General features: G+C 42.5%; 1 protein-coding gene across 1 annotated transcript in view; it reads right to left on the bottom strand.

Moving 5' to 3' along the window:
• Positions 1-12,022, bottom strand: part of disp3 (dispatched RND transporter family member 3) — a 748,238-nt gene that overhangs the window by 344,595 nt on the left and 391,621 nt on the right. Inside the window, exon 7 of the mRNA XM_078559213.1 lies at positions 3,057-3,212. The gene's annotated coding sequence lies outside the window, so the exon portion shown is untranslated. The remainder of the gene's footprint in view (positions 1-3,056; positions 3,213-12,022) is intronic.

Below are 12,022 nucleotides of genomic sequence, written 5' to 3'. Positions count from 1 at the left end.
GGCAGATGGCCGGACCAACAGGCTAGAACATCCACCTCTGTTACAGGGACATTTGCCTAGTTTTAATGATGAATGTCAGGCCCTTAAACCCTCAACCTCCCTCACCCACACCCAACCTCATACCCCCTCATAACTCCAATGCACCCCAAACTCCCTCATATCCCCATACCCATTCCATGCCTACGTATCCTCCATAGCCACTCACCCAGTATCCGCTGTGGGAAGACCTCTAGATGTCTTTGAAATGGACATTTAAAAAAAAACTTCTAACAATCTAATCTCATTCCAACAAATTGTACTGAAAAAACCTCTCCTTCAGAAAGAACCATTCCAAAAAAAAAATCCCAAGTGGTCAATCTATGATAAAACAAACATCTATTTCACTAAGCACGTCAAAGACAGCTAATCCTTTAATGACCTCTTAAAACTGTCAATCAAAATGAGCTGAATTTTATGGCCTCGTCGTGGTAGGGGAGGGGACACAAAGTGTGGCGAGCCATTCAAAAGTCTATTAATTTTGTTGGGACTGTAAAATCCAGCTGGCATAAAATTCTGCTCAATGTCTATATAAGCCCCTATTAAGATAAGCGGTTCTGGACCTCTTGAAACTCAGCCACATTTGGCTCAGTTGTCATAACAAGCCATTCCAGCTCACAGTCAATGGAACCTATTGAAAGCCCCAAACAGATGGCTAAGTTATTTTTCTAAGCTACATCAGTTGGCCTGTCAATCATTGCACTCCAACAACTGTTGCCTGTGTTTTTTTCTCCGACAGCTACTGAAGGTTTTTTTTAGTTTTGAAGAGCTCTAGGCATGTAACTCACCTCAGATCATTAAACCAGAATTCCCAAGCAATGTTTTCTTCAGCTTTGAACACATAAGAGCACTTTTCCTAATAGCAACTGGACTTTAGTGCATCTCAACATTTACACAATGTTGATCAATGTAATGGGCACATTACCTTTGCAAGCCAGAACCCTATATTCAATCAATGAAGCAAAAAGACATATACCTTACAATATAGAATTTAACTACTGAAATTGAAAGAACAGTTTTTTTTTGTATTCCAAAGCCTGTCAATGAAGGACTTCCAAAAGTAGGTGATTGTTTTCTTTTGGTTCCCCACTTGGGACTGGGGTTCCCCTGTTGTTCACAACTCCTCTGAAAGGAGCCTGATTCCACAAAGATTGGGTTGGCGGTGGGGGGAGGGGGGGGGAGTGGGGGGGGAGCAGGTGTGAAGGGGATTGGACTATCTACCTTGGCAATGGAGCAGTCGAGGATATGAGTGTGCCTGTACCCACCTCCTTATCCCACGCCGACGAAAATAGCCGCAAATGGGAATGGGGGCTGGAATCCCAGTATTTTGTCCCGTCATGCTTACTTATTCTAAGTCTTGATAACAGTTTATAGCTTTAACTGTTCAGTTGAAGAGTATGAGCCCTTCAGATTCAAGTTAGAAATGGTTTTCACTTGTGGTAAAGCTAGCCAGGAGAAACAAAAAGCTTCCACTTGAGTGGAAATGGGCCGTAAAAAAATGTTTTAGATTTGAAGGTTGTTCATTGCCCATAGGCGCTGAATATTTCATTGAACAAAACCACCTGAACACATTAAGTATGCTACAACAAAAAAAGAACTTTTCATTATGCTGCTGAAACTGCACTTAATCACTAATATTGCAGAAAATTCTGAGATAAAATCAAATTATTCAGGGTCTGAATTTTAGTTCCCTATAGGCACCAATTTTTAGGCAATAATTATGACCTCTACTAGAGATAAGAAAGTCGGCTGCGCACCCACTGAACTGTCAAAGACCTATTAAGGCCATTAAGAAAGTAACTAGAGTTGTTAAGAATGCTGCCTGTCCAACCTTAAGGTTGGCGGGCAGGCGTAGAGCCCAGGCGGCCTTCACATTTTTCATGAGACCTCATCCACGGGTGAGATGAAGGGTTTATTAATTAAATAAATTTTTTTGAAAAAATGAATGGACATGTCCCAGCTCATGTGACAGTTTCACATGAGAGGGCATGTCCTTAATTTTTTTTTTACCTTTCTTCAATGTTTCATAACTTAAACTAATCTCCCTGAGGCACTTCTGTGCCTCAGGGAGATTTCTGCACTCTTAAAGAGCGCAGGCCCTGACTCAGGGAATCCCCCCCGCCCATACAGGGAGCGCTCAGTGCTTCCGGACGCGAGTCACGCTGGGCAGGCCTTAATTGGCCCGCCCACGTAAAATGGTGACGCAGTCCTGATCGGAGGCGCCGGTCAGGTTCACCCCCGTCCTTGACCCTGCCCGCCCCCGCACAACCCCCCACCGACGGGGGAAATTTCTGCCCATAAGCTGTGAAAGTAAGCCTTACTCCTTTGGTGTGAAATTCCAATAATAATTCTCATGGGCAATGGGTAAGCTCCATTCTATTCATTGCTTGGCAGGGAAGTGATGAGTAGATTTATGCCAGTCTTGGTAGAAAGTCCCACCTTTCCATTGGCGCTGGTTTTCTTTCAACGAATCAGCGTACTGTTAACAGCCTCTGTCAAATATCACCGCTTTCCAGTTCACGCTCTTAGCTGCAGGATTTTCCAGCTGTTGACATTGATATTACATAGTTTGAGATTACGGACATAATCTCGTAAAGCTGCACTAGATGCAAGGAGCCTGGAAATGTATCAACTGGTTGGGTGAGCTCCAGGATGATCTTAAAGCAAGATACTCCTGGCCCTCCATTGGAACACTGTGCAGGTGAGGCGTTCTGCACCCTTGGTATCGACCTGCTTTTTTCCTATTTTTGGACTACTGCAGCTTGCTCCATTTTGCTATTTTTCATGTTTCCCTTTTTATGTCTATCCTGCACTTTCTTAAGCTATCTACACACTCTCTGTGTCTCCTATATGAATTATCTTTCTTTGATTTCTTTTATTATGCCTCCCATTGCTTCGTATGATCACCACGCTAACCATTTAACCATTTCCTGTTCTACACTTATGGGCTCTACAAATCATTCTAATTCATTGTATCCATGTGTGTGCGTTCCCTCCTTGAAACACCTTTTTTTCCTTACTAAATCCAGTTCATCTGTAATATCTTCCAGTTCTGATGAAGGGTCCACGCATGAAACGTTAACTTGTCTGATCTCTCCACAGACTTCTCCCAAGCTGCTGAGTGATTCTGACTTTTCCCTTTATTGCTTCAACTCAGCATTGACTACCTTGAGGATCTGCAAAACATTTTACAATGTGACAATGAGTGTAAAGGATGACACTTGTTAACAGACAATTCATCAAGATTAATATGATGGATTAGAAATGCAGAAATAGACAACCCCAAGAACTTTGAGGCAGTTGGTTTCTGGAACAGTTTCTCTTGCCTGTGCTTTAATTCAAAGTTCTAAATCTTTGGGGGACTAATTTTCATTGGAACAACAACATCTTACATTTATACAGCATATTTAACATAGTAAAATATCACGAGTTGCTAACAAGGATGATATCAATAAAAACACCAAGCCATGAGGAGATACCAGTTCAGATGATCAAAAATGTGGGTTTCAAGGAGTGCGTTAAGAGGAGAGTGAGGTAGCGACTTAGAGAGGCTTAAGGAAGGATTTCAAGAGCAGAAAGGAGATGTGCATGAGGCCGGAATGGGAAAATGCAGAGACCTTGAAGGCTTGCGGGACTGGAGGAAGCTCCAGATAGGGAGTGGCAAAGGCGTGGAGATACTTGAAAACAAAGATGAGGATTTTGAAACTGAAGCATAGTCGGACTGGGAGCCTTGAAGGTCAAGAAGTACAGAGGTGACGGGTGAATGAGATTTGCAGTGAGTTAAGATATGGGTACAATTCTGCAAAGATTAGTGGTAAGTCAGAACATTAGACAGAATTTCAAAACCATCAAAGAATGACTAAAAAGTAATAAGGAGGGAGAAATTGGAGTAATTTAAAAATGGATAGTAAGTATTTAAATAGGAAAAGAGTAACTAAAGAGAGTGTTAGTCCTCTAGTGAGTGAGTCTGGGGAACTAATAATGGGAAATAAGGAAATGCTGGAACTGTTGAACGGATATTTTGTGTCTTGTCTTCACGGCAGAGGACACAAATAACATCCCAAAAATACTTGTAAATCAAGGGGTGAAAGGGAGGGAAGAACTTAAAACAATCACAGTCACCATGGTAAGGGTACTGAAGGCTGTGAAGTCCCCAGCGCCTGATGGAGATCGTGGATGCATTGGTTGTAATTTTCCAAAATTCTATAAATTCTGGAAAGGTCCCATCAGATTGGAAAATAGTGGATGTGACACCGCTATTCAAGAAATAAGCGAGACATAAAGAAGTTAGCCTAAAGTCTGTCACATGGAAAATGCTAGGATCTATTACTAAGAAGGTTATAGCAGGGTGCTTAGAAAATGGTTTTGTGAAAGGGAAATCATGTTTGACTAATTCATTAGAATTCTTTGAGGAAGCAACAAGTAATGTGGATAAAGGGGAACCTGTAGATGTTGTGTTCTTGGGTTTCCAAAAAGTGTTTGATAAGGTGCCACATCAAAGATTACTACACAAAATAATAACTCATTGTGTATGGGATAACATCTGTTCATGGATAGAGGATTGGTTAGCTAACAGGAGGCAGAGGGTAGGGATAAATGGGACATTTTTGGGTTGGTAAGCTGTAGCCAGTGGGGTGCCACAGGGATCAGTGCTGGGGTCTCAACTATTTACAATCTATATCAATGACTTGGATGAAGAGACCAAAGGTATGGTTGCTAAATTTGCTGATGACACAAAGATAGGTAGGAATGTAAACTGTGATGAGGACATAAAGCATCTACAAAGGGATTTATATAGGTTAGGTGAGTGGGCAAAAAATTGGAAGATGGTGTATAATGTGGGAAAATGTGAACTTGTGCACTTTAAAAGGAAGAATAGAAAAGCAGTATGTTATTTAAATGGAGAGATTGCAGAACTCTGTGGTACAGAAGGATCTGGATGTTGTTACGAAGATGTGTTTATTTCAAATAGAAATATAGAAAATAGGAACAGGAGTAAATCTTTTAGCTCTTCGAGCCTGCCCTGCCATTCAATATGATCATGACTGAACCTCAACTATCTCAATGCCACACTCCCACACTCTCCCCATATCCCTTGATGCCTTTAGAGTCCAGAAATCTATCTATTTCCTTCTTAAATATATTCAGTAACTTGGCCTCCACAGCCTTCTGTGGTGGGGAATTCTACAGGTATAGAGTGAAGAAGTTTCTTCTCATCTTAGCCCTAAATGGTCTACCCTGTATTCTGAGGCTGCTACCCCTTGTTCTAGACCCCTCCAGCCCGAGGAATCATCATCCCCACACCAGTCTGTCCCACCCTGTCAGAATTTTATACGTTTCAATGAGATCCCCTCTCATTCTTCAAACTCCAGTGAACATAGGCCTAATCGGCCCAATCTCTCCTCATACGACAATCCTGCCATCCCAGGAATCAGTCTAGTGAACCTTCGCTGCACTCCCTCTATGGCAAGTATATCCTTTCTTAGATAAGGAGACCAGAACTGTACACAATACTCCGTGTATCATCTCACCAAGGCTCTGTACAGCTGTAGTAAGACATCCTTGCTCCTGTACTCAAGTCCTCTTGCAATGAAGGCCAACATACCATTTGCCTTCTTAACTGCTTGGTGCATCTGCATGCTTGCTTTCAGTACAAGGATAACCAGGTCCCTTTGTACATCAACATTTCCCAATCTATCAACCACCATTTAAATAATACTCTGCCATTCTGTTTTTCCCACCGAAGTGGGTAACTTCACGCTTATCCATGTTACACTGCATCTACCATGCATTTGCCCACTCACTCAACCTGTCTAAATCACCTTGAAGCTTCTTAACTTTAACATTCTCCTCACCACTCACATTCCCACTGAGTTTCGTGTCATCAGCAAACTTGGAAATATTACATTTGGTTCCCTCATCCAAATCATTGATATGTATTGTGAATAGATGGGGCCTAAGCACTGATCCTTGCGGTACCCCACTAGTCACCGCCTACGACTCCTACTCTCTGTTTCCTGTCTGCTAACCAATTTTCAATCCATGCCAATATAATCCATGTGCTTTAATTTAAAATACATCACATCCACTGGTTCTCCCTCATCTATTCTGCTAGTTATGTCCTCAAAAAACTCCAGTAGGTTTGACAAACATGATTTCCCTTTCGTAAATCCACGTTGACTTTATCTAGTCCCGTTGACATTTCCTAAGTGTCCTGTTATCACATTCTTTATAATAGACTCTAGTAATTTCCCTACTACTGATGTTAGGCTAATCTGACTGTAATTCATTGTTTTCTCCCTCCCTCCTTTTTTAAATAGTGGGGTTTCATTTGCCACCCTCCAGTCTGCCGGAACTGTTCCAGAATCTACAGAATTTTAGAAGATGAAAACCAACACATCCACTATTTCCATAGCCACCTCCTTTAGATTGGGATGTAGATTATCAGGCCCTGGGGATTTATCGGCTTTCAGTCCCATTAATTTTGACAGCACTATTGTTTTAATAATACTAATTTTCTTCAATTCCTCCTTCTTACTGGACCCTTGGTTCCCTAGTATTTCTGGCAAGTTATTTGTGTCTTCCTCCATGAAGACAGAATTAAATTAATTGTTTAATTGCTCTGCCATTTCCTTGTTCTCTATTATAAATTGTCTCATTTTAGACTGTAAGAGACCTACATTTGTCTTCACCAATCTTTTTCTTTTTACATACTTCTAGAAACTTTTACAGGCTGCTTTTATGTTCCTTGCAAGTTTACTCTCATACTCTATTTTTCTCCTCTTAATCAATCTCTTGCCCTCCTTTGCTGAATTCTAAATTGCTCCCAATCCTCAGGCTTGCTACATTTTCTAGCAACTTCATATAACTCCTCTTTGGATCTAATACTATCCTTAATTTATTTTGTTAGCCATGGTTGGGCTGCTTTTCCTTATGTGTTTTTGCACCAGAAAGGAATGTTGCAATGCATACATTCATTCCTTAAATATTAGCCATTGCCTATCCACTGCCATGCCTTTTAATGAAGTTCCCCAATTTATCTTAGCCAACTCATGCTTCATACCTTCGTAGTTTCCTTTGTTTAGATTTAGGACCCTAGCTTCAGATTGGACTACTTCACTTTCCATTCTAATGAAGAATTCTATCATGTTATGGTCACTGTTCCCTAAAGGACCTCATACAATAAGATTATTAATTAACCCCTTCTCAGTGCACAATACCAAATCTAGGATAGTCTGTTCCCTAGTCGGTTCCTCAACATACTGGTCTAAAAAACCATCTCGTACACACTCCAGAAATTCATCAGCCACAGTACTATTGCTAATTTGGTTTGCCCAGTCTATATGTAGATTAAAGTCATCCATGATTACTGTAGCACCCTTGATACATGCATCTCTAATTTCCTGTTTAATGCCATCCCCTACCTTACCACTACTGTTTGGAGGTCTATAGAAAACTCCCACTAATGTTTTCCGCCCCTTGTTGCTTCTTAGCTCCACCCAGACTGGTTCTACATCTAGATTTTCTGAGCCAATATCCTCTCTCACTATTGCACTGATTTCACCGTAAACTCACAACGCCACATCACTTTCTTTTCCTTTTTGCCTGTCCGTCCTAGACATCGAATACCCTTGGGTATTCAGTTCCTACACTTGGTCACCCTGCAGCCATGTCTCTGTAATCACAATCACATCATAACTGTTTACATCTATGTGCTCTGTTAATTCGTCTACCTTATTTCAAATGCTCCATGCATTCGATACAGTGCCTTTAGACTGTCTTTTTAACATTTTAACATTTTTTTTGTACTATGGCCCTTTTTGCTGCTTGCCCTTGTTTCCCCTGCCTTCTACTTTTGCTTTCTACTTTTCTGTCTTTCATTCCTATATTTGTTTCCCTCTCTTGTGTCTCCCCACTCAGGTTCCCATTCCCCTGCCAGTCTAGTTTAAACCCTCCCCACAGTACTAGCAAATACCCCTGCGAGGATATTGGCCCCAGTCCTGCTAGGGTGAAACCTGTCCAACTTGTACAGGTCCCATCTTCCCCAGAATTGATCCCAGTGTGTCAGGAATCTAAATCCCTCCCTCCTACACCAGCTCTTCAGCCATGCATCTGGTCTAATCTCCTATTCCTGATCTCATTAGCATGTGGCACTGGGAGTAATCTTGAGATTACTATCTTTGAGGTCCTGCCTTTTAATTTATTTCCTAGCTCCCAATATTCTGCTTTCAGGATCTCATCCCTCTTTTCACCTATGTTGTTGGTACCGATATGGACCACGACCACTGACTGTTCATCCTCCCCCTTCAGAATGTCCTGCAGCTGCTCAGTGACATTCTTGATTTTTAATCCATTGGTTGGAAACTTGGGCCTGAACTTTTAAGAACAGACTTTTTTAAACAACAAGCTAAAAGGGATGAGTGGAAATCGCAGCCAAAAATGGTTTCCCCAAATTGCATCACAATGGAATCCACATTCCAATTTACTGGGATGGAGATACAGGGTCTGCGAAGACCTCAGAAGAAACAATAAACCTCTGAGGAATGTGAAAGACCCTATCTCCTGTGTCATTAACAAGGCATTAAGACAAGCACCTGAGATTCAATTGTTGGAGATGGGACATTAAGTCTAATCACTTGGGCCATGAGACAATGGCTAAGGTAACTTTGCAGACATGAATGAATCAAGCTACCTTTTGGAATACATGAACAACAGCATTAAAAAAGGCACATTTTGCAGAATAGATGCTGATGAACTGAGGACAAGCTGCTGAAGCTGTTGAGCACTGGTCTCTCTCCAACCCTTCCTAGTAAGCTTCGAGCCTTGTTTGCTGATCAGAACCAATTAGAGGTTGGTCCCTTTTAAGACAGAAAAGAGAAGAATTTTTTCTCTCAAAGGGACATTAGTCTGTGGAATTCTCTTCCCCAGAGAGCAGTGGAAGCAGGGTCATTGAGTATTTTTAAGGTTGAGTTAGATAGATTCTTGATTGACCAGAGAGTCAAAGAGACTAGGGGGTAGGCAGGAAAATAGAGTTGATGCCACAATCAGATCAGCCATGATCTAATTAAATGGCAGAGCAGGTTTGAGGGATTGAATGGTCTACTCCTGCTTCTAATTCGTATGTATGTTCCTATGTATGGGTAACAAAATTTTTGATGAGCACAAGTTTATATAAGATGGTATATGGGACGTTGGTCAGAAAAGCATTGGAATAATCAAGTCTTGAGATAACAAAGGCATGGATAAGGGTTTCAGCAGTTGTTGAACTGAGATGGGGTGGAGTCGGCTGGTGTTATGGAAGCAAAGGGAGGTAGTCTTCATATTGGTGAAACTCAAATCAGAGACACAAAGAAAACCAAGGCCCAGATTTTCACTAGACTCTTGTCATGGCAAAAATTGCAGAAATTATCAGGAGGACTAAGTCCCATCCCCGAACATGGCATGTTCCATTTTAATGAGGGCAGGTTTGGAGGTCGGTTGAGTTTTGCACATGCGCAATTCACAGAGGCGGCTGGCTACTTAAATCATTAGCTGCCTCCACTGATTTCCAAGTTTTGCATCCCCAGCTGTATGGATCCCAAAATGTGCAGAGCAGACCAGGTCAGAGGGGGTCTGTTTTTTGTGCATTTGTTTTGGATAGCCAGAGTACCCCCTTGGAGAGATGAGGTACCCCTGTGGAGTTATATCTCAGTTTGTATTTAGCGGGCCAGAAGTGTCAAGAATCAACTCCCACTGTCTTTTCATGACCCAAAGAAATTGGGAGGGTGGGGCTGCTGGTCTGCCAAGGCAATTTTTTGTTCCTGCCCCCACTGACTGTTGCACCCAGGTGCAAGGAAGTAATTAGTGCGCATAACACTTTGTCTGAGGGAGCAACGAGGATGGGCATGGCAACCTCTCACTTAGAGGCAGAGGAAGCTAGTCCAAGTGAGCATCCAGAGCTCAGAGAGAGGGCTGAAGGTCATGAGGAAGAGGCAGTGGCAGGAGCAGCAGCAAGGAGCAGGTGGAGGAGAGGGAAGACAAGCAGGTTCTACCCAGTGGGGAGGGTGTACAGACTTTAGACACCATACCTCAACATGACAGAAAATCAGTGCCGAAGACTCACATTGAGCTGCAACAGACATTAATCGCATAGTGCATAAGCAACTGGAGCCACAGTCTATCGACCCCCTTGCACTGCCAATGGTTGTGAAGGTAACCATCACACTGAACTTCTATGCCTCAGGCTCTTTCCAGGGCTCAACATGAGACCTGGCTGGTATTTCTCAGTCAGCAGCACACAGATGCATTAAAGAGGAGACAAATGCCCTTTGCTCATCTCGGGGAATACATTAGTTTCTCCATGGATTTTGCGTCTCAGACTCAGAGAGCCACGGGCTTTGTCCAATTTCCTTGGTGTTAAGAAACATTGATACTTATCTTAGTTTTAAATTGGCAGTTGTAAGTTGGGAACTACAGTTCCCAGCGGGCCTTGGGTCTTCTGCACAAGCACCGGCCAGGAACTTGTAGTGCATATACAGTTCATATTGTTTACAGTCTTCAGGTCAGGAACTGACCCTGGCTGCTTGCGCAGAAGCAAAGAAGTGAAAACAGCGTGAAATTCAGGTCAGGTGACATGAACTGGAGCGCGATTCCAGAGAAGGTGTCCTGGGGAGCAGGATATGGGGAGGGGGACAAGGAGAGGTCCCAGAAGAAAGCCCCATGCAGGGACAAAGGCAGGGATCAGAAAGATGTCCCAGAAAGAGTCCCAGGTAAAGGATAGAGACAGGGATCACAAATAGGTCCTGATATGCAGAGTTGAAAGAAAGGATCAGAGAAACAGGTTCTGAATTAAAGACAGCGCTGCGGGGAGCAGACTTGAAGCAAAGTGGGCCGAGAGAAGCCCTGAAAATCTGAGGAGGAGCCGAAGGTTGGTAACTCCTTACTGCAGGCCTTTTGGAACAGTGGTGTTCTGCTTGGCATGGCCAAAGTTCTGAAATTGTGCTTAGAAGGTGAACTTTGCATGTACTCAGAGATCCATGAGAAAGGGATCTCGGAAGGCAAGATTGAAACCCTGGAAGTAGTTCCTTGTTGAAGCCATCCCAGTGGAAGTGACTTTTGGAGAGAATTCCAAGGCGAGATCTTCAAACGTTGAGACTGGAAACCCGTGTGAGAAAGACAAAGTTTCGTGAGGCTGGTTGGCTCACAATGTGACAGACGTCTGGGTGGGTTGTTGAGAAATCCATGGAGTATTCTTTGGTCTCACCTGTCATTTATTTTGGAGTGTGGTGTGTCTGACCACAGTTCGCCTGTTAATTCACATGTACCTTATACTTACCCTGAATGTTAGATTATAAGGTAGTTATTGTAAATTGTTTATCTGTCTGAATTTACATGTGTCTGTAAAGATATTGCTGGGGTAAAGGAATAGTGTGATTTCAATCATCTTTTTGCATTGGTACTGAGATCTTTCTAACCTTTTTGTCTGCTGGAATATAGTTCGTTTTTTTTGTTTAATAAATATTTTAAAAGTTCACCAGCAGACTTCTGTGAATTTGTTCAGTAACTTTCCTCCACAAGTTAAAAAATTAGGATCTATCAAGCCAGGTTTCACTCTGGGACCTGACTTGTCCAGTACTAACATCAGCTGGGATTGTGACATCAGGTGCAGGGCATTATTGACTGCACTCATGTTGGAATAAAGGCCTCAACTCAGCATATGGAAACCTTTGTGAACCACAAGTCATTTCACTCAATCAATGTCCAGGTGGTTTGTGACCATAATAAGGTCTTCAAGTGTGAGCGAGATTCCCAGGCAGCTGTCACACCTTCTTCATACTAAGGAATTTGCAACTCTCCAATCCTTTTCAGCCACCTATGCAGATCCTGCAATGGATCCTCGGGGGCTACTCCTTAAGTACTTGGCTAACAACTTCTTTAGGAATCCACAATCCGAGGCAGAGCAAAACTACAATAGCAGCCATATCATTACCATCGAGCAGGCCATTGG

Source organism: Cetorhinus maximus, chromosome 15 (assembly GCF_964194155.1).
Source record: "Cetorhinus maximus chromosome 15, sCetMax3.hap1.1, whole genome shotgun sequence".
In the NCBI taxonomy this organism is placed as follows: Eukaryota; Metazoa; Chordata; class Chondrichthyes; order Lamniformes; family Cetorhinidae; genus Cetorhinus; species Cetorhinus maximus.
This window is presented reverse-complemented; position numbering and strand designations above follow the sequence as displayed.